The following is a 25,123-nucleotide window of genomic DNA, read 5'->3' as shown; positions in this document are numbered from 1 at the left end:
TCATTAGGGAAAATACCTTTAGATCTTTTAGGCCCATCAGTCTTTGCAACTCCTTTTATAAGATCTTTGCGAAAGTTCTTACTAACAGACTTATCAATTTACTTCCAGAGATCATCTCACCCCAATAGTTAGGCTTTGTTCCTAGAAAACAAATTTTGGATTCAATCATGGAAGTCCATGAAGTTATCCATTCTCTTAAAATGGGTAAACAGGAAGGATTTATTCTCAAGTTGGATCTTTCTAAGGCTTATGACAAGGTGGACTAGGGGCTTTTGGATAGAATTCTTGAAGCTTTTGGTTTCAATGCAAAAGTGAGGCAAATGATCACCCAATTGGTATCTTCTCCTACCTTTGCAATCCTTGTAAATGGTGCCCCCTCTAAATTTTTTTAAACCCTCAAGGGGTGTACGACAGGGTGACCCTTTATCCCCTATTCTCTTTATCATTTTAGTTGAAGGCCTAAGAAGGCTCGTTTACTCCAGGAGGGGCAGAGGGGATTTAGTAGGCTTGAAACTATCTTCTTCTCCTTCTATTTTTACTCACCAGTAGTTTGTTGATGATACCATTATCGGAGGTAAGGCCTCAGTGAGGGAAGCAAGAACTATGAAAAACATACTGAATTCTTACTCCAAGGCCTCTAGGTAGCTCATTAACTGGGACAAGAGCTCAATGTTTTTCTTCAATACCCTATTAAGAAGACTGAAGAAAATTGTTGACATTTTGGGATGTAAGGCTAGGTCCCTTCCTTTCATTTACTTAGGGCTTCCCTTGGGGATTAAACATCCAAACACTTTTTGGGACAATCTTGTGGATAGATTCAATAGGAAACTAGTTAGTTCGAAAGGTATCACCTTGAGCCAGGCAAGTAAAGTGTTGTTGATTAAGTCTACATTACAGAATTTACCTACTTATGCTCTTAGTACTTTTTCTATTCTATCCAAGGTGGCCAAGCATCTTGAAGCTATATAGAGGAATTTCATGTGGTTAGGCAATGATGAGAGCAAGAAATACCCATTGGTGGCTTGGGATACCATCTACAGATCTAAGAAGAAAAGGGGTCTAGGGATTAGAAAGTTGAAACAGTTCAAGTTAGCTCTCTAAGAAAAACATATTGGAGAATCTTCAACAACAAAGGTGAATGGAGAGATATTCTAATGTCTAAATATGCTAACAATCTCATTCTTAAATAGTTCATTAACATGGATTCTAACCCCAGAGGCTCCTCCATTTGGAATGGTCTTATGAGAACTAAGGATTTAGCCTTTGAGAAAGCTAAATGGCACGTGGGAAATGGGGAAGATATCAATTTCTAGCTTGATGACTAGCTTAGTTTAGGCCCTCTCTAGGAGAATGAATCTTTCAACAAATGGGCCAATGTTTGTATTGAAGGATTTGGGAGCAAGGTGAGTGACTACAGAATTCATAATAGGTGGATTGACCTAGTAGAGGTCTCTGAGGATTGAAGCCATTGATGGACATGGTAAGATATATTCCTTTATCCCACAAAAAAGATGCCATTTTTTGAGGGGAGACTATGAATGGTCTTTACATTGTGGCCTCTAGTTATGAGACATTGCAATTTTAGGGTGAGGCCCCTGTGTGGGCCAAAGCTTGGTTCCTAGGCCTTATTCCAAAAATTAACATATTTTTCTAGATCTTGCTCCAAAATCATATCCTCACGATGGATAACCTCACCAAAAGGGGTAACATGATGCCCAATAGATGTATCTTATGCAAAAATAACAGTGAGAGTGTTGATCATTTATTTATTCACTGCCCTTTCATTTATTCTATTTGGTCTCTCTTCCTATCTTTTTTCAATTTGTCCTAGTGTTTTCCTTCTAACATTCTGGAGCTCTTTGATCAATGGCAACATGTGTTGGTTAGAAACGACTCCAAGACTTTATGGATATGGGCCTTACCACATGTTTGTTGGGGGGTCTGGAAAGAGCAAAATAACTGAATCTTTAGGGACAAGGAATCTAATGCAAAAGTTGTTTTTCACAAATGCTTCAATGTCTTGATGGAAAATTTCACCATCACAAAAGCACCTATCCCTCCTCTTAATACCAGGGACAAAGATAAAAGGGAGGGATGGTGTTGGTCTTTACCGCCTAAGCGCTAACATAAGGTCAATTTTGATGGGGTAGCCAAAGGCAACCTGGGAAAGGTAGGGGTTGGTGGCATCATCAGAAATGCATCTAGGAAAGGGGGTCTGGGGATTAGAAAGCTGAAATAGTTCAACTTAGCTCTCCAAGTGAAACAAATTTGGAGAATCTTCAACAACAAAAGTGAATGGAGAGATATTCTGATGTCTAAATATGCTAACAATCTCAATCTTAAATAGTTCATTAACAAGGATTCTGACCCCAAAGGTTCTTCCATCTAGAATAGTCTTATGAGAACTAAGGATTAGCCTTTGAGAAAGCTAAATGGCACATGGGAAATGTTGGTCTCAAATTGGTTTTGACAATTAAGTGTCAACACACTTAATAAAATCTCTAAGTTGATGCCAAGCCAAAAATTCAACAAGTGTCGAGCTATTCAGATGTCGAGCAAACAGACAGTGTCAAGCAAGTTTCAAGTGTCGAGCCACAATTGATGCTGAGCTAGTATATGTGCCAATTCACTATATATGTTGAGTGAACTATGTGTCTCGACCAGAGTATAGGTGTCGAGCAAGATAGAAATCCTATATGTGTCGAGCACCAGTAATTAGTATGTGTTGAGCATCAGCAAATAGTAAGTGTCAAGTGACGTAGTATTGGCATATGAGTTTGTGCTTTCATAGACTCAGCTGTAGATCATGTTGCATGCCAACTAAGAGAAAAATTTTGAGTTCTAGAAGATAAGATCAAATCTTTTAGAGTTCCTATGTATTTTGCATGCAACCGATAAAATAATTATAAAGCTAAAGAGGCAAAATGAATGAATCTTAGTTGTAGATTCATAACAAACCCTAAGTCATGAAACCTTTTTAAGAAGGACAAAGCCTCATGATTTAGTGCGTTGAGAGAGTTGAGAAGATCAAGCAGAGAGTAAAAGAGAGTGCAGAGCAGAAGGGTGAATTAGTGAAACAAGGTATTGACATATCAGTTAAAGTAGAACACATTATCAGCACTTCAATCAGAGATACATCATATCAATAAGGATTAGATCAGAAGGGATTGAACATTGATCTGAAGTCAACAATAGAAGGTTGTAAGTAAGTAGATCAAACATTCTACTACACTTTCTAACCATTGTATTAGGAGAATGAAAATCCTATGGAGATAGGTTGGTTTAACAACCATATTGTAAATCCTTTAACAGGGTGACATTCCAAGTGAATGTTTGTAAAATTCTTTAGACAGGTGCACTTTTAACAGAGTGTTGAACCTTTAACAGGGTAGGCCTCTCACAGGGTAGACCATTGATGATGGTCAAATCTTTGTAACACTAATCGGTTACATATTGCTATAGTGATAAGTTGTGGGTATCATCCCCACCCCAGTTTTACCTTCTCATTTTGGAGGGTTTCTGGGTGATGAAATCTTGTGTTATGTGTTTTCATGCATGACTTTACTTTCATGTTTATTAGATATGTTCACATGCATGTGATTGATTTCAGCTAAAAAATTTAGAGGTTAAAATGTGTTACTTATGTTTCACCCCACCTCCCCCTCAAAAGTAATCTTCTCACTTGTGAATTCCAACAATTGGTATCAGAGCTTGAGTTCTCACAAGGAGAAGCCTTACAACTTGGAGAAAAAGATCTAGATATGGAAGTCTACAAACTTGGGAAGATCATAGAGAAATAGGAGATTGAAATACATCTCATTCTACATTCTCTGGAAGAAGCTAGGGAAGAATTGAGGAAATCCCTAAAGAGAAGAACAGAGATTTTCCATAGTTGAAAATGACACATAGTACAAGGTGATTGACACCTCAAAAGTGTTTGCCAATGGAGATTCCAAGGAGTTTGATCTAGCCATAGCGAACCTGATGGAGAAGAATAGAACTCAAGTAGAACAGATCCAATCTCTCAAGATTGAGCAAGAATCACAAGCCATGATGCTTTGTGAAGTAACTGAATAGAAGAAGAGAGCCATTTAAGATAAGGCTATGATAGAAGATAACAAGAGAAACCTTGCCAATAGATTAGAGGAAAAGTCAATTGAGCTTGCAAGAGTCTCCAACATGGAACTAGACACCCTATGATGAATGCACATCATGAGCTAAATGTCAAGGACATTGAGATCTCCACATTGAAGATGCAAAATGAACAAATGTAGAATGACCTGAGAAGAGAGAAGGAAATTGTAGAGAGCTTCAACAAGCCTAATGAAGCTATTAATTAATTTGAATAGCTATTGAAATCACCAAGATCTAGCAATGACACTTCAAGACTAGGTTACACCAGCATTGAAGAAGGACAGTCATCTAAGACTGCAGAAGAAAGAAGTGAAAAAGGTAAGAATACTAAACCTGCTTGTCATTTCTATGGTAAAAAGGGACATACCTCTAATGTGTGTAGAAGCAAGAATGCCAGTCAGCATGACAAACCCAAGAACATGGGTCACTATCACAAGTGCAATAAGCTAGGACATCAGGCACAAGATTGTAGGACTAGAACCATTAGGACACCAAGATTTGAAGGTCACTACTACAATTGCAAGAAGTATGGACATAGAGCTTTTGAATGCAGATCAAAGCCTATGTGGACACCAAATCAACCAACAAAGGCCACTAGTCATGGACATCACTACAATTAGGATTACAATACTAGGAAGAACTGTCACTACTGTCAAGAATATGGACACATTCCTATGAACTTCATAAGAACACACTTTAGTGGCAACTACAATAGGTGGTTCAGTAAAACCACTTGTTTCAGCTATCTGAAGACAGGACACGTCAACAAGTGTTACCCAACTAAGTCAAAGGCACCCAATTCTGAGTTCAGCAAAGGGAAAGCAAAAGTTGATGTTGAACACATAAGAGGAGAGATGAAGAGGACATGGAAGAGAAGAGATGGAGGCAGCATATCCAATGGAGGGATCACTTCACCCAAAAGGTCAAGTGGTCACACTACATCCAACTAAGTAGAAGAAGGTGTGTGGGAATAACATTTAATGTTTTATCATACATCAATTCCAAGATTAAATCGGTACAAAAAAGGATAGATCAGCCTAAATAGAGATGTAAAGTTAAAGTTTTGACAGTGTTGCCGAGTAAGAAATGTTGCCTTCAAGTGTTGAGTAAAATCTTAATATTTGCCAAGTTGTTTGCCAAAATCAATAGAAGCTGAGTTAGCAGTGGATGTCGAGTGAAGGGTAATTCCTATGGAAGCCAAGTGAAGGAAACTCTAGTGTATGTTGAGTGGTGGAAAGTTAGTAGAAGCTGAGTAATGCAAAATCACTTAAGGAGCTGAGTGGACAACTATAAATGCACTAAGCATTAAACGCTATGAAATGAGGGTATATGGTCACATTTTGATTCATTTTTCACCATCAAAAGCAAAAAGCAAGAGCTAAAAGAGTGCAAAAAGGATTTTGAAGTAGAGATTCAAGCATTTGAGCAAATTTCAACATAGATTCAGTGCAGTTTTGATGATTTAAGGTATTTTACTTGTGTCGAGCTACACAATTTTGAAGTTTCTTTGTGTTCAAACCCTAGATTGCAAAAATGACCTCAAGTTCTAGGAAAACCCATGAAAAAGAGTCATTTGAGGTCAAGTTAGTAAGTAATGAATTTAAGCAACCTAATTTTTGACCAATCCCTGAGGTTGCATAAAAAATGACCCTATCAAAGCCCTATCTGTAATCCTCCTAGGGTAGTAATGGTTCAAGATGTTAGGAGATGCTACAACTATAAATAGGTGTTATTAGAGACATTGAAATTAGGGAGGCATATAATAAATTGTGTGAGAATGGAGTCTTGAAGGAAGAGTATCAAATTGTTGAAAAGAAGGGCTTATCCCATGCCCTATATTTCCCCATCGTGTTTAAGACAGAATGGATCAGAATTATGTTAAGCAGAATACATGATGGTAGTTTGTGGTTAGAAGATAGGCCAATTAAGCAGAATACATGATGGTAGTTTGTGGTTAGAAGATAGGCCAATGAAAATATCAAAGAGAATTATTCATAGGGTAATAGGGTATCCAACCCTAGAACGGCCCAAAACCCTGAGAAGTGATTCCAAAGAAGCAATTGAGAAGAATACTTGAGCTAAGTGGAACAAGAGAGGCATGATAATAGTTACTATCAGGGATCCTCTTGTTGATTTTGTAGTCAGAGTCATTTCTCACAAATTTTACCAATCTAGTACACTGAACAGTGTACCTTGTATTGCAGTAAATGTTGGGTACAAATTTGTGAAAAAGGATCACACCTAATATGACCTAGTAGAATTGCAATTACAACAAATTATGGAGAATCTTGGAGCAATACAGAGATCCAAAAGTGCACAATGAAAGTTTGGATCAATTTTGATTTGTTTATTCTTTTATGTATAGAATGAGTTGTCTTCTTTTGGAAAAGTCAGTTGGAAAACTAATAGGTCAGTGGCAGTCCAAGTTAATGAATATATTGAACAAATGGGAGCCAATTTTGAGACCATCATGACTAGATATTTTGAGGACTTTAAAAAGTCAATGAAGCAGAGATTAAGGATTCCAGTCTCATTTGTGGAGCAAGACATTAATGACATTTGTTTTCTTATAGATATTGATTATACTTACATTCAAGCAACAATTCCAAGAGTAAGATGGCTTAGACCTCTTGGTTGTGAAATAAATATAGATGAAGCATCTGTAGTAATTACAACATTGCTAGCAGAGGAGATTGGTAAGATTGCAAAGCCTTTTGGAACTTTTGATGTAGTCAAATCAAAAGTGGAAATGGAATTAAAGACTACCTCCACCATCAAGAAGTAGGATAGATTGGTGAAGAAACTCAAAGCCAGGTTTGGAGAAGGGACAACAAAGATAGAGGAGGAGGAAGATGATGATGAAGAAGAAGAAGAATAGGGGCAATGGCCACTAGCACTAACCCAAGGCATGGGTGAGGATGCTAAAGAAATAGAAGGTACCAAGGAGAAAGAGGAAGAGGAAGCACCTAAGGTTGAGCATAAAAAAAGGAAAGCACAGAAACAGCCTACTGCTCAACCCAAAGGCAAAAACAAAATAACCAAGCTAAGCTGTGCAAAACCTACCATAAGGGCTGATACAAGAGCTATAACAAGGGTAGCTAAGGAGCAAGAAAAGAAGAAAGTCATAAAGTAGGGAGGACCAACACAGAAGAAGCTAAGGAGAAAGTATGTGGCACCTCCTACGTCAAATGAGAAGAGAACTAAGTCTGATGACAACAGCCAGTTTAGAGTGGTAAGTCACACCACCAAATTTGATTTGGAAGACACATGTGACAATATTAGAGATAATGCAGACTTGTCAAGGCTTAAAGGCATTGATTTCAATAAGTTGACAAGAGAGGAGCAAAACATGGTAGAAGAGTCCATATACACCATGATGGCAAAGTTCAAGAATACTCCACTTGAACTAGATAACACTCTGCCTAAGGAGTTATATTCTATTATAGAAAATAAATGGCATTATTATCTGAACATGGAGAAAGAAATAAGAGAGTCAACATCGGCTCATGTGATGCCTAAACTTACAAAAGGCCAAATAAGTAAGGCAAATAAGAAGCATGGGAGAAAATTTGCACCCAAGTATAGAACCTTTAGCATTTTAAAGAATAATATTGAAGATGTTGCAAAGAAATCCACTCTCATGTGGAAGGTAATCTACGGGCTCCAAACTGTGAAAGAAGGTTAGGAAGATCCCTTTGAGGGAAGGAATGATGAAGATGAAGAAGAGGACAATGACAAGGAAGAAGAAGGAAAGAAAGAAAAGGAAAATGTTACAGTGGAGAGAGAAACACAAAAGAGTGACATGGAAACTGTTGAACAATAGCAAACAAATCAAAGTGTGCAAGACACACAAATGCCACCTCTTAGCCCTCCACATATAACTCCCACACCTATAGATTTAGTGATAGTACAAGATGTTCCTGACACCTCTAGTCAGAACATAAATCCACTAACTGCAGAGGATCTTAAAAAGATCCTTCACCTGACTACTTTACAATCACAACTATGTACTAATCTAGTCTTGGTGAGTGTGGAGGAACTTTAGAAAGTTGTAGCTAAGATTACAAAGGAGAAGGTGAATCCAAAAGAACCACCTTCTCATATTGAAACAGCCTCAAGTGGACAACCCCAAGAGCAAGCAACATAAGACACATTTGCTAGGGTTGATTCCATAGTCACAATGACTTCAACTGTCGAGGAGCCAACAAAGGAGCAAACAAGATAGAAGGATATCATTGTATCTATAACACAAAGACAAGGTGCACCACCTCAGATCACTATAATTGATCAAGGCAGAACTAAAGAGGACAAGGAGAGCCATAAGGAGAAAGAATAAGAGGCAATTCAAAAATTGATCAACTTGCCTACAAAAAGGACTCCCACATGAACAACACAATAGCTTAGCATTGAGGCAGTACCACTTCAGATATCAGCACCAGGCTCGAGCTCTACCAAACTTGCAATGGTACTTCATTATGGAGACCCTGCACTTGATGAGAAGATAGTCATCCTTAGGTATGACTATAAAACTATGAGTATAGATCATATTAATGAAGTGCAAGAGGCACTAGAGAAGAAGAATAAACAAGAGATACTTATGAATGAGTACAAACAAAGGCAAGCTTTGATAGAAATAAAAGACATCTTTTTATATGCATTCAGCTTGCAAGTACCTAATGAAACCAAGCCCATAATGGAGCAATTATCCAACATAGTGGACCAGCTACAAAATGAAGACCTAGACACTAATGCCAAATTGCTTGAATGGTCTGAAAGGAAATTCTAGATGAAGGTAAATGAAATAATATCTTGTGAAATAGTACTATCTCAAGTGGAGATGGCAAAGAAGATAGAGAAGGTAAAAGCAATACTTGAGAATATTTTCTCATTGTACTCAAAGTTGTGTGATTCATTGAATTTGACACAAGAGACCAACTAGAGGATATTGAGCTTGGAGAGGAACCTTAAAATATCAAGTATGCAATTACCAAAGGATCTAGCTCAAAGTGAGAAGCATTTTACTACTAAACTTCACACACAAAAGGAACTAACCATGCTCATAGTAGATGAGGCAAATATAAAGGCCAAGCTAATATAGATTCAATCTTCCATTACCCTTCACATGGAAGTTTTGCACAAGGAACTGGCCTATGCAGAGAATGTTTTAAAGAAAGACCCCAAGCTTTATACATTGGAAGGCCTAGCACAACTTGCAACAGAGACAACTATCTAGCTTAAAGCATTGGAGATTGCACTAGACAACTGGGATGTTGCTCTCAAGATAATCATGGAGGTAAATAAATCATTTTTGGCTAAGTATTCAATTAGTGCATAGAACCCTTTGACATAAGTGACATAAGTGTCAAAAAGGGGGGAGATAATAATTTAAGAGACCCAAAGGGGGAGATAATACATTTTGGGAGAGATATAATAAATTGGGGGAGATAATAAAATTTTGAATTTTGAGAGATAATAGAGCCAAAGGATACAAAAAAATTACAAGGGAAGATGTGTGAAAGGGGGAGTAGAAATAGAGTAGACACAGAAAATAGAGCAGATAAGGTAGAGATAAAGAGTATCATAATAATCAGCATGAGACAAATCCAGGATAAAGGAGTTTTGGATACAGTTACAAATTTTGATGTATAAAGTTCTTTACAAAATTTTGAACAATTTTGAAATTTTGGACATATGTCGAACAAGATGTATATTATACTCATAGAGATCATATTCATAATGTATAGTTAAGTGTTTTTGACACTCATGTCAAAGGGGGAGATTGTTGGTCTCAGATTGGTTTTGACAATTGAGTGTCAACACACTTAACAAATTCTCTAAGTTGATGTTGAGCTACAGTATGTGCTGAGCCAAAAATTCAACAGGTGCCGAGCTATTCAAATGCCAAGCAGACAGACAGTGCCGAGCAAGTTTCAAATGTCGAGCCATAATTGATACTAAGCAAGTATATGTGTTGAGTCACTATATTGGTCGAGTGAACTATGTGTGCTGAGCAGAGTATAGGTGTCGAGAAAGACAGAAATCCTACATGTGTCAAGCACCAGTAATCAGTATGCACCAAGCATCAGCAAACAGTAAGTGTCAAGTGACATAGTATTGGCATATGAGTTTGTGCCTTCATAGACTCAATTGTAGATCATGTTACATGCCAGCTAAGAGATAGATTTCGAATTCTAGAAGATAAGATCAAATCTTTTAGAGTTCCTATGTATTTTGCATGCAACCAATGAAATAATTGTAAAGCTAAAGAGGCAAAATGAATGAATCTTAGTTGTAGATTCATAACAAACCCTAAGTCACGAAACCTTTTTAAGAAGGACAAAGCCTCATGATTCAATGGGTTGAGAGAGTTGAGAAGATCAAGCAGAGAGTGAAAGAGAGGAAAGAGTAGAAGGGTGACTTAGTGAAATAGGGTATTGATAGATCAGTTAGAGCAAAAAAAAGTATCAATGCTTCAATTAGAGATACATCATATTAGCAAGGATTAGATCAGAAGGGATTGAACATCGATCTGAAATCAGCACCAAAAAGTTGTAAGTAATTAGATCAAACATTCTACTATACTTTCTAACCATTGTATTAGAAGAATGAAAATCCTATGGAGATAGGTTGGTTTAACAACCATATTGTAAATCCTTTAACAGGGCAACATTCCAAGCGAATGTTTGTAAAATCCTTTAGACAGGTGCACTTTTAATAGATTGCTGAGCCTTTAATAGGCTAAGACCATTGATGATGGTCAAATCTTTGTAACACTAATAGGTTACATATTGTTGTAGTGATAAGTTGTGGGTGTCATCCCCACCCCAGTTTTACCTTCTCATTTTGGAGGGTTTTTGGGTGGTCAAATCTTATGTTACGTGTTTTTTATGCATGTCTTTAATCTTCCCACTTGTGAATTCCAACAGGAAATGGGGAAGATATCAATTTCTGGCTTGATGACTAGCTGAGTTCAAGACCTCTCTGGGAGATTGAATCTTTCAATAGATGGGCTAATGTCTGTATTGAAGGATTTGGGAGTAGAGTAAGTGACTACAAAATTCACAATAGGTGGATTGACCTAGAAGAGGTGTCTAAGGAGTTGAAGCCACTAATGGAGGGGTCTGGGGATTAGAAAGCTAAAATAATTCAACTTAGCTCTTCAAGCGAAACGAATTTGGAGAATCTTCAACAATAAAGGTGAATGGAGAGATATTCTAATGTCTAAATATGCTAACAATCTCAATCTTAAATAGTTCATTAACAAGGATTCTGACCCCAGAGGCTCTTCCATCTGGAATGGTCTTATGAGAACTAAGGATTTAGCCTTTGAGAAAGCTAAATGGCATGTGGGAAATGGGGAAGATATCAATTTCTAGCTTGATGATTGGCTCAATTCAGGCCCTCTCTGGGAGATTGAATATTTCATCAAATGGGCTAATGTTTGTATGAAAGGATTTGGGAGTAGGGTGAGTGACTACATAATCCACAATAGGTGGATTGACCTAGCAAAGGTATTTGAGGAGTTGAAGCTGCTGATGGACATGGTAAGATATATTCCTTTATCCCACAAAAAAGATGTTATTGTTTGGGGGGAGACTGTGCATGGTCTTTACACTGTGGCCTCTGGTTATGAGACATCACAATTTCAGGGCTAGGCCCTTGTGTGGGGCAAAGCCTTGTTCCCAAGCCTTATTCCAAAAATCAACATATTCTTCTGGATCTTGCTCCAAAATTGTATCCTCATGGTGGATAACCTCACCAAAAGGGGTAACATGATGCCTAATAGATGTATCTTATGCAAAAATAACAGTGAGAGTGTTGATCATTTGTTTATTCACTGCCCTTTCATTTTCTCTATTTGGTCTCTCTTCCTATCTTTTTTCAATTTGTCCTCATGTTTTCCTTCTAACATTGTAGAGCTCTTTAATCAATGGCAACATGGGTTGGTTGGAAATGACTCCAAGACTTTATGGATATGGGCCTTACCACATGTCTAATGGGGGTTCTGGAAAGAGCGAAATAACCAAATCTTCAGGGACAAGGAATCTAATGCAAAAGTTGTTTTTCACAAATGCTTAAATGCCTTCATGGAAAATTTCACCATGACAAAAGGACCTATCCCTCCTCTTAATACTAGGGACAAAGATAAAAGGGAGGGATTTTGTTGGTCTTTACCACCTGAGGGCTAGCATAAGGCCAATTTTGATGGGGCAGCCAAAGGCAACCCGGGAAAGGCAGGGATTGGTAGCATCATCATAGATGCATCTGGGAAAGGGATTGCTATGATGTTTGCCCCCTTGGTATTCAAACTAATCATTATGCAGAGGCCATTACAACTCACCAGACTATCAATCTAGCAAAAGAAATAGGAGTGAAATATCTATGATTGGAAGGATTCAAAAAATATAATTGATTGCCTAAATGGGAAGAACACACCTAGGACAACTGCTAATATTACTGATGAATGCATACAAAACCTTAAAAGTTTTGAAAAAACCTATGTGACACATGAGTACCAGGAGGCAAACAATGTCACAGATAGGTTGGCGAATTGAGCTAGGAAAGTACAATGAGGTGGCAAAGTGGATGGATGGGTATGATATCCTATCAAAGTTTCATGAGGTCATCAAGAGGGAACATATCCCAGGTAGATTGGGTATAATTAAAAGCCATTATGAAAGTTAGTAAGTTGTGGGAAGCGGTCAAAAATATTATGTGTGGATTTATTATGATAATGATTTATGGGGAATGTGTAGAGTTGTAAGGTGGAAGTACGATATATCTCGTACTTCCCATATCTACAATATCCATTAACTCATGTCAAGTATCGTTTGTGAGAAGAGAATTCACAAGGTGGAAAATAGGTGTAAGAAAATGAGGAGAGTCAGAGGCTTGCTGGTCTTGAAGGACTCTAATACTAACTATAGAGATTGCATAGAGAAGAACGCCATGGTTGGGGAAGACATAGGAGGGAACCAGAGGACCAAGCCCAGAAGTGGAGTAGACATTCCAAGGTGTGGAACATACTAAAGAAAGAAGATTTTACAAATTATATTGAATGCCTCCATGGATGGAAACCCTCTATAACCAAAAGTATGGTAAAAAATTGGAACGAGGGCATTGTCAAAATTGATGGGATGGAGTTCTATGTGATGGAAGAAGTTATCTCCTTGGTTACTAGCATCCCCATAATTGGCAAGAAATTTTATAGAGACTAGAAAATATTAGGGCAAGCGGTGGTGGAATTCACAAAGAACCAAGAGGAAAAACAAGCGCCAGTAAAGAGAGGTACCCATCATCTCCCAAGCTCCATCAAGCCTCTTTGGAGATTTGTGCTTCGTGCTATATTCAAATATGTTACTGTTGACACTAGGTTTGATCATCTATGCACTTACCACTTTGTGTTACTCAACCATTTCAAGTATGGGGAAAAAATTTCTATCCCCTTCTACCTTTACTCTTCCATGAATGAAAACATTAATGAGTATCAAGAAAAACATACTAGGAATCTAACGCTCCATGAGGGGTTGCTGTTGTTAATTTATGAATACTTCAAAGCTAGGACTATGAGTAAATAAATGAAAGATAGGAAAGAGGGCAAGAAAGGAAAAGTGGATTCTAAAGAGTCTGAGGAGATTTATTTGCCCCTAGATATGGAGGAAAGTCTTGAGATGCATACAGATTCGGAGGATCTAATTCCCCACAGTGTGGCTTGGGGAAAAAAACCCCCAAATCAGATAGCAGGGAGAAAAAATGCTCCTTGAGCCCATTCAAGATATTGACACATCCTCAGATAGGGGTTATAATGAATGGGCAGAAGGGATGGTTATGGGAGAGGATAGTGTAGAGGGAGAGGAGAATATTAGGGTAGGGGATGGCAGGGAGCAAAAGAAGAGCAAGAGAACTATCACTATCAAAGTGCCAACAAGAAAAGAGAAGGAGGTCACGATGTTTGGGAATTAGAAAAGGAAAACCCTGGATGACAATGAGGATAAACAGGGGGAGGAGATCAAGAAAGCAAAAGGCGAGCCCAACCAAAGTGAAAGGGAGGGACCCAAACAAGGTTACGAGGCTTTTGACACTAGCACTTACAGATGCTCGGTCACAAGGAAGGATAGGAAGGTGGAGTGGTGAAACTTTGACTCAGATTCGGCTACTTTGGGCATCAAATGGGAGCTAATCAGAACTCAGATCAAAGAAAATGAAGAGGGCATAATCTAGATGGAGGAGTTGATCAATCCTACTCTGGTCATCTTCAATGACATTGCTAAGGAGCACCCAAACATGGATGTCCTTAACAATGAAAAAAATAGCGCAATGGATAGCTTTCGTACCACCAAGTGGCTATTCCACGAAATCCCTGAGCTCAAGAATAGAGTGAGCACTCTAGAAAGGGAGACCTATAGCTTAAAGAATAGGGTCAATAAGGATGAGCAGAGCATGGATAGAAGAGTGGAAGAAGTTAATAATAGGGCCCTTGCGATGGATAGGATAGTGCAAGGTATAGTTGAACAGAGCTCTAAGATCCTCAAGGACAATGAGAACATTAAGAGGTTCTTACACTATATAGATGACCATAGCATTAGCAAGGAGGAGAACCCTGACACCCACAACATAAAAGGTAGGACTCTAGAAGAAAGCACAAGGAAGTGAACTAAATCCAACCCTAGGAAAAAGGACACCCTAGCCCCAAATCAGGAGCTTTATGAGATGGAGGCAGCTGGCAAGCTATTAGAGCTGGAGATAACCGCAGCAGAAATGCTGAGAGACATCATCTAAATGCCTTGGCCTTTTCTGGGTAGACCTAGTTTTTTGGCGTCTCTCCCTGGCTTTACTTTTGTTTATATCTTTGTTTAGGGAATGTTCTTTCTTTTCACTTTCTGGCTCTATTTGTAGCCTTTAGTGTTCTTTTTTTTACTATTCTATTTAGTGTTCAGGTTTCAGGATCCTTTCAAAGCCTATTTTCCATAATCAAAAACATTTATTTAAAAATGTTCTTCTAAATATATATTATTATTAAATTATTATTATTACACTCTAAAATTGTACTATAATTTCCTCTTTAAATTTAATTCTTTTATTTTATTTTATTTCCAATTAATTAAATATGATTAAATATTGAAAATATCATAGTAATTTTTCATTGAGTTAAATAATTAATTTAATCTTTTAATTTGACTTAATTAATAGAAAAATCAATAAAGAGTTACAAGACAAAATACAAAAAACCCATCATAAAATACCACATACAAGATCAAACTCAAGGGTTATAATCAGGAATTTATGTCATACAATGCATTCAGAAGGGTAAACATCTCAGATACTTGTCCTAATTTTCTAGGACAATTGATTTAAAGGTTAGGATTTGGACTCAAGAATTTATCTCCCCTCTCTTACCATTGAGATATTGCGATAGGGTATGCTCATCCTGACAATTTAGGGACGTCAATACCTGGTACCTGCAATCTACATAAAATCCACTCATGTACAAACACGTATATTCTAAACTAAATAGGCAATGGCAAGAAGTGGTGCATCATGTAGATCCTGACTAGCAGGTGACTACGACTCCCTTCCTTAACCACATTAGAAATGTCATACATAAAGAAAACGTACACGCACACCATCCAGGTGTAGTATGGGGTAAGTATCCATAAGAAAACACATATGATAATCCATCTAAATAACATCATCAAATAATTGAAATCACTGTAATAGTCATCATCAAAGTATGATCATGCATACATGAAGTAACTCGTACCAAAATAGTCTCATCATAAAATCAATTGAGTATGAAAATGATATCCAATAATTTGGAAAACACTACTATTATCACGAAGCATAAACATAAACTGGCCTAAAAGAGTTCTCTAATAAAATCAGAAAAGTTAACTAGGGGTAGGCACTACATCCACCCTACTAGACTTAGGCTTACTCCTAGAAGCCTACAAGAAAGATAAAACTAAAGAACTCACTCTATGGGTCCCATTGGACCCTTTCCCCCTATAGGAGGATATGACTCCACTAAGAACACTCTCTGGGACCTACCCATTTCTCCAACCATAGGATCTAAAGTTGTAGGTCTCTGATCCAAGAATTGTGACTTCCATTGAGGGAAATGGGATGACTTGTTTCCATATTGTCCACATGAGAAACACTCTTCATCAAAACTCCTCTACACTCTAGTTGCGCTAGCCTGTTGAACACTACCCCCACTAGCATAAGACCATTTGCTCTACATAGGCTGAGTTTTCTTATTCTATTTGTTGTGCTAAGCGTTATGATAGCTCCTAGCATTGGAACCACCACCACCACTTTGTGTTGGAGGATAAGTTCCTCCCTATTGCTGATTACCTCTAGAAGGAGGTTTACTACTACCACCTGCTCCCTGATTACCCTTGGACCTTGATACTGTAGGTGCTCCCTAAAACCCCCCTATCTTAGGTTAACACTCTGCTCTACAAGTATGGATCGATGTACCACATCTTTGAGGGTTTTAGATTCAAATACCTTAACACCCCCAACTAGATGGTTGTTCAAGCCTCTGATGAAATGTTATGCCAATTGTGCTAATTTATCACTAATTCTTAAAAATGGTATGAGCTCATAGAATTTGTGCTCATATTCTACTACATTCATAGTGAATTGTCTCAGGTCATGGAATTCATCAGCTCTCTATGGGTTCCATTCCTCTGGTAGGAATCGCTCATGGAAGTTTTTTAGGAATAACTCCCATGTGACATTGTTCATGTTTATACCTAGTTTCTTCTCTTCATTAGTCCACCACGTGGCTCCAAAGAGTTCTAGGTTGTTGATAGCAAACATCACTTTGAAATTAGTATCAAAGTCCTGAATAGCAAAAACCCTGTGAAGAGCAATAAGCCACTGCTCGATTACATAACCAGAACCCAACCCATTAAAGGGTTTGACCTTGGACCTCTAAATTTCCTTCATCTGAGCAACTACAATTGATCTCTGTTAGTCCCTCTGAGGGCTCCTAAACCTAGGTCTATGCTCATATCCTACCTGGTGAGCTCCATCCTGACCATAAAGAGGAGGTAGGTGATCCATGATGGTCTTCATCATTTGCCTCAGGTTAGCCTCCTCTAAGTTAGCTTGCTACTCTCTATGGTTCTCTTCCTAATGCTCACTGACATGCTCTCCCCTAACCTCTTCCTGATTGGGGCTTTTGTGGACAAACTCATGTATACTGATGTTTTTGCCTTGTCTGCGGCCTCTACCACAGCCAAGGCTACGACCTCTAACAAAAGATCTCATCCTAGATACCATCCTACAATAATATCCAAGATACAAGATGCTATAATAACCATTAACATACTATTGTAAAGCGTACATGAAAGATACATGTTTTGGAAATGGTATAAGTTCCATTTCTAGTTCTACCTATTTTTAGGTTTAAATATATTTCAGTTTAAAGTCTAAGTGTTCAAGTTTGACAATATACAACTAATAGTTTAAGTTTTGTTTCAATTCAACTAGTTCAAGTTTTGGTTTGAAATAGATATACATAACAAATTAAATTTCATTTTAGTTTAACTAGTTAACAACTAATGGTATTCCAATATGCCCAGAGCTCCCAATGTAGAACTCGGGCTCTGATACTAGATGTAACGCCCCGCCAAGGGATCCAAAAGAATTAATCCTAAAGTTCTTTAAAGTTTTAATAAGTTTGCCAAACTTTTTTTTTTAAAGAATAACATGCACTCTTTATTATGTGTGATTTTACTATTGGGTGTCAGGTTGACTTAGTACTTTGACCAAATTAGGATGTTTACTAGAGGCTTGAGAGTTTTTGTTTTGTGATGTCATGATGATGTTTTGATCATGATCTTTTATACTCAACCATTGTAATGTGTCTTGTATGCTCTATGAGGAGTTTTAATCTATTGATTCTTATTGCTTTCTAGTGTTCTTGTATGAAACTGAGGTGAAGGGTGTGACCTATTTGATTTTACCTTTGAGTCTTCGATTAGTTGTTTTTGGATTTCTGTCAAGTTGGTTGTATAGGACTGAGGTGTTTGTATGATTTGTTCTTGGTAATATCATGTTATGTTTTACCTAGGATTTTGAAACCCTAAGTATTACCCCTTCCAAAATTTAAAATTAAAATACTTTCAAGGTAAAAGTGCATTATTAATTATTTTGTATTATATTGAATTATTTAAATAATTAAATATTACTACGTGCAAAATAATTAATATCAAACTATTTTAAGATAATATGAATTCTCACATAATTAATTCTAGAAAGAATTAATTATTACTATTTTAATGTGACCGTGAAAGAAAAATTGATAAGTGGGGTAAGATAAAGTAAAAAAAGAAAGAAGTTAATATTATTAATTCTTTAAAGGGATTAATTATTAGGCATTTTGTGGAAAGTTTGTATGGGAAGGGATTCTTGGGAAATATGACAAATGTGAGAAATAATGTAAAATAATTAATTCTTTGATAGAATTAATTATTGAGATTTGTGAAAGGGAGTTATGGTAGTTGGGGAAACTACTCGGGTAGGGTTTCTTTAAAAGTATGAAATTCTATTGTAACTGGGGTTCTTCTCCTATTTTCATAGGTCTGCACTTCTTAAGGAAAGGGAAGACAATTTTAGGTTTTCAAATTCGTAATTAGAAAAGGTTCATCCCTCCATAGATACAAAATCAAAAATACTTTTGTTTAAGTATTTATGCTTTAAACTTTGAACATGTTTTTTTAGAAGCTATGACAAAGTAATATAAAATTATTCAATTTTATATGTTGAACTTTCTAGAGTATATACTATTGTTTACTGTATAGTGGTTCATGTTCTTGAGGATATCAATCACTTGTGAAAGTTTTGGCTTTTTCTTTTGTTGCATATTGGAAACTTGTTTTTTTTGGAGTTTAAAGGTTTCGAGGGAGTAAATTAAACTATTCATTTACTCCTCATCTTAATATTAGTCATGTTGATAAATGGATGTTAGTGTTCCTTCATTGCCTTCTGGGTTAAAGGCATATCAAAAAATTATTCATTTTGAATCAAAAGGAGGGAGTTGTACCTCTATTTCAAAATTCAAAGAGCACTTGACAAGATAATTGCAAGTAAATCTATTTTTGGTTTGAGAGTTTGTCTTTCTTGTTTGGGTATTTGAGAGTCATTTGTAAAGGTGTTATTGAGAGGACAAACCTGTTCAGAAACAATTTTTGGCAACTCTATTGGGGAAATTCAGATTGCCTTGTACAGTTGATTTCTAAAAAATTTGAGGTACCTCCTCAAGGATGGAGGTTGGCGGCTCTATTGAAGATGAATACCAAAAAGTATTTCAAAGATATCCAGAGATCTTGAAGGATTGGATCCTTGCAATAAATGAAGATGCTATTAATATATTTATTTTAATCCCTCCATTTAGAGAAAATTCAATCCAAGAAATCACAAAGGATATGGCAAAGAGAGTAGCATTTTTAAAATCTTTTTATAGTGCTATCCTCACCCAAAGAAGATCTCCTATAAAAGAGCCAGAAAAAGTAGAGGAGATGTGTGAAGAAAAAGAAATTGGTGAAGTGATGCATGAATAAGAAAACACTCTTGAAGAGGACTCGAGAGACAATCAAGAGGAAGAAAAAGATTCATATATTTTTCAGCCTTCTATAAATATTTTTCACTATCTTCCTTTGGAGGAATCAATGCAACACTTTACAGTGGAAAAATCACATGAGCAATCAAAAGTTCAAGAAATTCAAGGTATGGAAACATTTATTGGCATTTCATCCACCTTTGTGAAAGATGTTGATTTGAAAAATATAGAAGGGAATTGTGATTTTGTTTTTATTTTTCCTCCATGCATATATCTTTCATAGACAAGATAAACTTTACTTTGGTCATGTTGCTTTCCCTTCAACCAAATATGCATTCATCTTTCCAAAAATTGATTCGAAAAGGCTCATACTTTCTCTAGCTCATGAATGGTCACAATTAGTTTTTAGGGTTTCCCCCTCTCCATTGTAAATAACCGCCCCTTTTTGCAATTTTAGCTTTGTTGTTTTTGCTTTGTTGTTTCAATAAAGACTTTGTCAGCTTTAAGCCTTCCCCATTTCCTTGAGGTGATCCATACTCTGAGGAGTTTCAAGAAATAAAGGCCCTCCCATTGATTGGTCATATCCCGTGCCCATCCAATTTCACTATCCAAAAAGATTCAATTTCTTTAATTAAAATTCTTTTATGTTTCTGAGAGCCATATGTAAAAATATAATGACTACTTAGTGAAAAGCATTTGGTGACATGTAGAGCCTCAATTGAGAGTGAAAATTAATTTTTAAAATAAAAAAAGGCTTTGACATGTGAGTTAAAGAAATTGTGGAAATATTTCAATTAGATAAGATGGTTCCTTTTGCTAAAGACACAGACATATTTTTCAAAGTGTCTTTTCAAATATTGATGCACACAAGCTCTGGAATTTTCTACATTTTTGTTGGCAAGAAGTTAGGGTGCTACAAAAAATGATTCATGATAGGCAGAGTATTGTGTGATATTGCTCATGAATTTTCTAAGAGTGGAGGAAAGCTACAGTATTCACTTGAAAGCTTATATGAGAAGCTACAAGAAATTTGCTACTGAAATGGTTCATATTTGACTCATGGAATTTTGGCAAAAAGTTTTTCAAATGTAGAGGGTGAAGCATGGGATCATATTTGATAGCATACTCTAGCATGGGTGTTCTTAGTGTGACTTCATGTGTTGAAAAATTTCAAAGATATGGTTGATGCTTTGCACTAGTGAAACTAGGAAAATTACAGAGGAATATATTGGAAAATGTGGATGGTGGATTGAGAAGTTGCCTGCAATTTACTAGCTTCTACCTTTGATGGTGATAGAAGCTCTCCAATCCACAAGGAATATTACACATTTCAGCGCAGTGTTGGTGTAAAGGAGAAACTTTCAATCTCTAAGATCAACATCAATCTAGCCCACCATGCAACAATGTCTGTGGGAACCCTAGAAGTCTGAGCAAAGAAGACCATATGGTGTCTAAAACACTATGGCAAAGTTATGTGCCCTAATATTTTCATAATGTTTGTTCAAGTAGAGTTAAAAAACACATAAAAAAATATGATGATAGTTCCCATTTGGTAGATGATGGTTAAAAAGATTTACCATGTTTGTGAATTGACTTGTTGACAAATAAGCTTTTTAAAAGTCAAATTTGTGGATAGTTAAAGGTAATGGACTACCCAAACTTGAGTAAAATTAAATTCAAATGTACAAAATGCTCACTTGCTAATATTCTTACATTATTATGCCATTATGCATGAGGAGGTGTATCCTTCAAAAATAGGGTAGGTTGGATCATTTGTTTATCACCACAATTGTATGAATTAAATGGGCCTGAAGAATCAAAGCCTTATCAGTCGATACCTTTGATCATTGATGGTTCATGTTTTGTATATGTCCATAATGGCAATGTAGCATATTGAAGGGCACCATAGGTGAATAGGAACTCATGCATTGATTTCAGTCAGAAGGAGTTAGGGAACATTAGAAGTAGCAAAGTTATGGGCAGTTGTATTACTCTACAATTATTACCTTCGAAAAGAATTTCCATAGCTTGAGTTTCTTGCTGCATTTGCATTTTCCAAGAATGTTGTACTCATGTGTACAAAACTCATATCATACATGGGAGTTTTGAAGGGTACTGGCACTAATCAATTGACAACAGAATTTGTTCAGCATGTTATGATAACTGAGAAAATGGTTAAGGAAGCCTGTGATACATGTGAAGCACTGGCATCATCAAGAACACTTTTTGAGATACATACTTGGCCAATTTCAAAAGTTGTTGTATTTGTAGTAGATGTTGCATATCAGAGGTGCATCCTCATTTTTGGCTCTGTAACAAGAGGAGTTTGGTCTCTTGTTGAGAAAGATGTTGATGATTTTGATGGCTTACATGGATTGATGCCAGAGAATGCTAAACAAAATAAAGACAGAGTTTCACGTAAGAAGCCACATGGAGATGTGTCAAGTGGAACAATGACCAATGATTTTTAAAAAGCTTATGTCACTTGCCTTTTTAGTTGTTACAAAGAAAATAAGACTCAATAAGGTTGATTTGCAAGTGGTTTTTTATTCCTTGGTATATTCATTAACAAAATTGAAGACTAGTTTTTGATTATTTATGATGCACTATATGAATAGTGGCCCTTTAAAGTCTCCAAATTGTAAACGGGTTCTAGTTGAGGATGCTCTTGGAAATGTGGGAGGGTCTTTGCTTGAAAATATACACGAAGCTAGCTACATAAGGGCTGTTGGTTTCTGTCTGGTAATTGAACATCGTACCAGGATCTTACGTGGTTTTACATTTTTAACAATGGAAAGTTTGGAGGATGTTGAAGGATGTATAAAATGTTTGAATCAGTCTATTCTTGAAGGCCAAAAAATCCAAAATATAATTAGTGGAAGCTGATGCATGCTATTAAGGTTAGGTTTCATAAATTTATGTGCAGAAGTTACACTCAAATCACACGTGACACATATTGGTAATGATGTTTATTTAAACTTTTGGTTATAATTGCTCGGCAATAGTGCCCGATGTGAAAGATGCTTGAGCTACAACACCTCTTTTTATTGATTTGCATGACACCGAACTGGAGAATATGTGATTGTGCACAAGTTACATGTAACTCAACAAGCACTCTTACTGTGTGCCTAGAATGGAAATTTCTAGACCAATGCAATAGTGATCTTCTCATCTGCACCCTCTACATGGCTCTTGCCCACACAACTCCATTAGTGATATCAGCTTTTTCTTTTTCATCTTGTTATTCAATTGCAGACCTACAATGCTAAGAAGATGATTTTTTTCATAATACTGAGGATGCCACAAAATTGGAGAATATGTGAATGTGCGTAGATTATAAAGGACTCAGTTTATGTTGAGGAAGGTGGTCACTTGATCCTTTTGGTGATGGTGATGAATTGGAAAAGGAGAAGCCAGAAAAGCAGGACAATACTGGTATCAACTTTGATGCTTATGAGGATATCCCTGTGGACACTAGTGGCGAAAATGTTCTCCCTCCAGTAAATACATTTACAAAAATTGATTTAAGGGATGCCCTCAAGTAAAAGTATGTTAGGCCAACTCTTGTATAGTGGTATGCAATACGTATTTCTTTTGTTGGACGTGATCTTGTGGCCTATTCCCAAACAGGTTCTAGGAAGACTGTTGCATTTTGGATCTTCTTGAAAGGGCAAGAGTGTCACTATCGATGGTTAGTTACTTGCCTTTAGATGAGGCTGAATCATATGCTTGATATGGATTTTGAGCCTCAAATCTGTAAAATAATTCAACAGATGGATATACCTCTAGCAGACCAAAAATCAAAGAGAGAATGCAACAAATGGTTGTAAAGAAAGTTTCTATACTCTATGAAACATCACCCCTGGCTATGGTAATCTGAAGTAGGATCCACATGGAACAAATGGAACAGTGACAATTCCAAGCTTTCTTGCTGATGCGATAGGAGGTGTTGTGATGGGGTTGACTTCTACATTAGTAGGGTTTTTTTTTGTGATATTTGGTGATGTGGATATGGGTGACTTTATTTATATTACAGTTTTCAGATTCACATTGATTAACAACTCTATGGCCCAAGACAGACACTGTATAGCAAGAGCCAAAGATTTTGGAGTTCTCTGCATCCTAGCACAGAATACAACCCCCAATTAGAGCCATTGTTACCTAGGGTTTTGAAACCCTAAGTATTACCCCTTCCAAAATTTAAAATTTAAATACTTTCAAGGTAAAGGCATTATTAATTATTTTGTATTATATTAAATTATTTAAATAATTAAATATTACTACATGCAAAATAATTAATATCAAACTATTGTAAGGTAATATGAATTCTCAGATAATTAATTCTAGAAAGAATTAATTACTACTATTTTAATGTGACCATGAAAGTAAAATTGATAAGTGGGGTAAGATAAAGTAAAAAAAAGAAAGAAGTTAAAATAATTAATTCTTTAAAAGGATTAATTATTAGGCATTTTGCAGAAAGTTTGTACAGGAAGGGATTCTTGGGAAATATGACAAATGTGAGAAATAATGTAAAATAATTAATTCTTTAATAGAATTAATTATTGAGATTTGTGAGAGGGAATTATGGTAGTTGGGGAAACTACTTGGGTAGGGTTTCTTTAAAAGAATGAAATTCTATTGTAACCAGGGTTCTTCTACCATTTTCATAGGTCTACACTTCTGAAGGAAAGGGAAGACAATTTTAGGTTTTCAAATTTGTAATGAGAAAGGGTTCATCCCTCCATAGATACGAAATCAAAAATATTTTTATTTAAGTATTTATGCTTTAAACTTTGAACATGTTTTTCAGAAGCTATGACAAAGTAATATACAATTATGCAATTTTATATGTTGAACTTTTTGGAGTAGATACTATTGTTTACTATTTAGTGGTTCATGTTCTTGAGGATAATAATCACTTCTAAAAGTTTTGGCTTTTTCTTTTGTTGCATATTGGAAACTTGTTTTTTTGGAGTTTAAAGGTTATGAGGGAGGAAACTAAACTATTCATTTACTCATCGTCTTAATATTCAGTCATGTTGATAAATGGATGTTAGTGTTCCTTCATTGCCTTCTAGGTTTTAGGCATATCAAAAAATAATTTATTTTGAACAAAAGGAGGGAGTTGTACCTCTATTTCAAAATTCAAAGATCACTCAACAAGATACTTGCAAACGACTTTATTGTTAGTTTGAGAGTTTGTCTTTCTTGTTTGGGTATTCAAGAGTCATTTATGAAGGTGTTATCGAGAGGACAAACCTGTTTACTAACATTATGACATGGATTGGTTTATGTATACTTGATTTTGGGATCAGTCCTATTAGGATGATCATATTGGTCGAATCCGTGATTATGATCAATGATTTTCAATACTTATCAGTTGCTTGTTTAAGAACTGATGTATGGTATGTGGTC

The sequence above is a fragment of the Cupressus sempervirens genome, chromosome 1 (genome assembly GCF_028749045.1).
Source record: "Cupressus sempervirens isolate cs-2001-9-10 chromosome 1, ASM2874904v1, whole genome shotgun sequence".
NCBI classification, from domain to species: domain Eukaryota; kingdom Viridiplantae; phylum Streptophyta; class Pinopsida; order Cupressales; family Cupressaceae; genus Cupressus; species Cupressus sempervirens.
Note: the sequence above shows the minus strand (reverse complement) of the source record.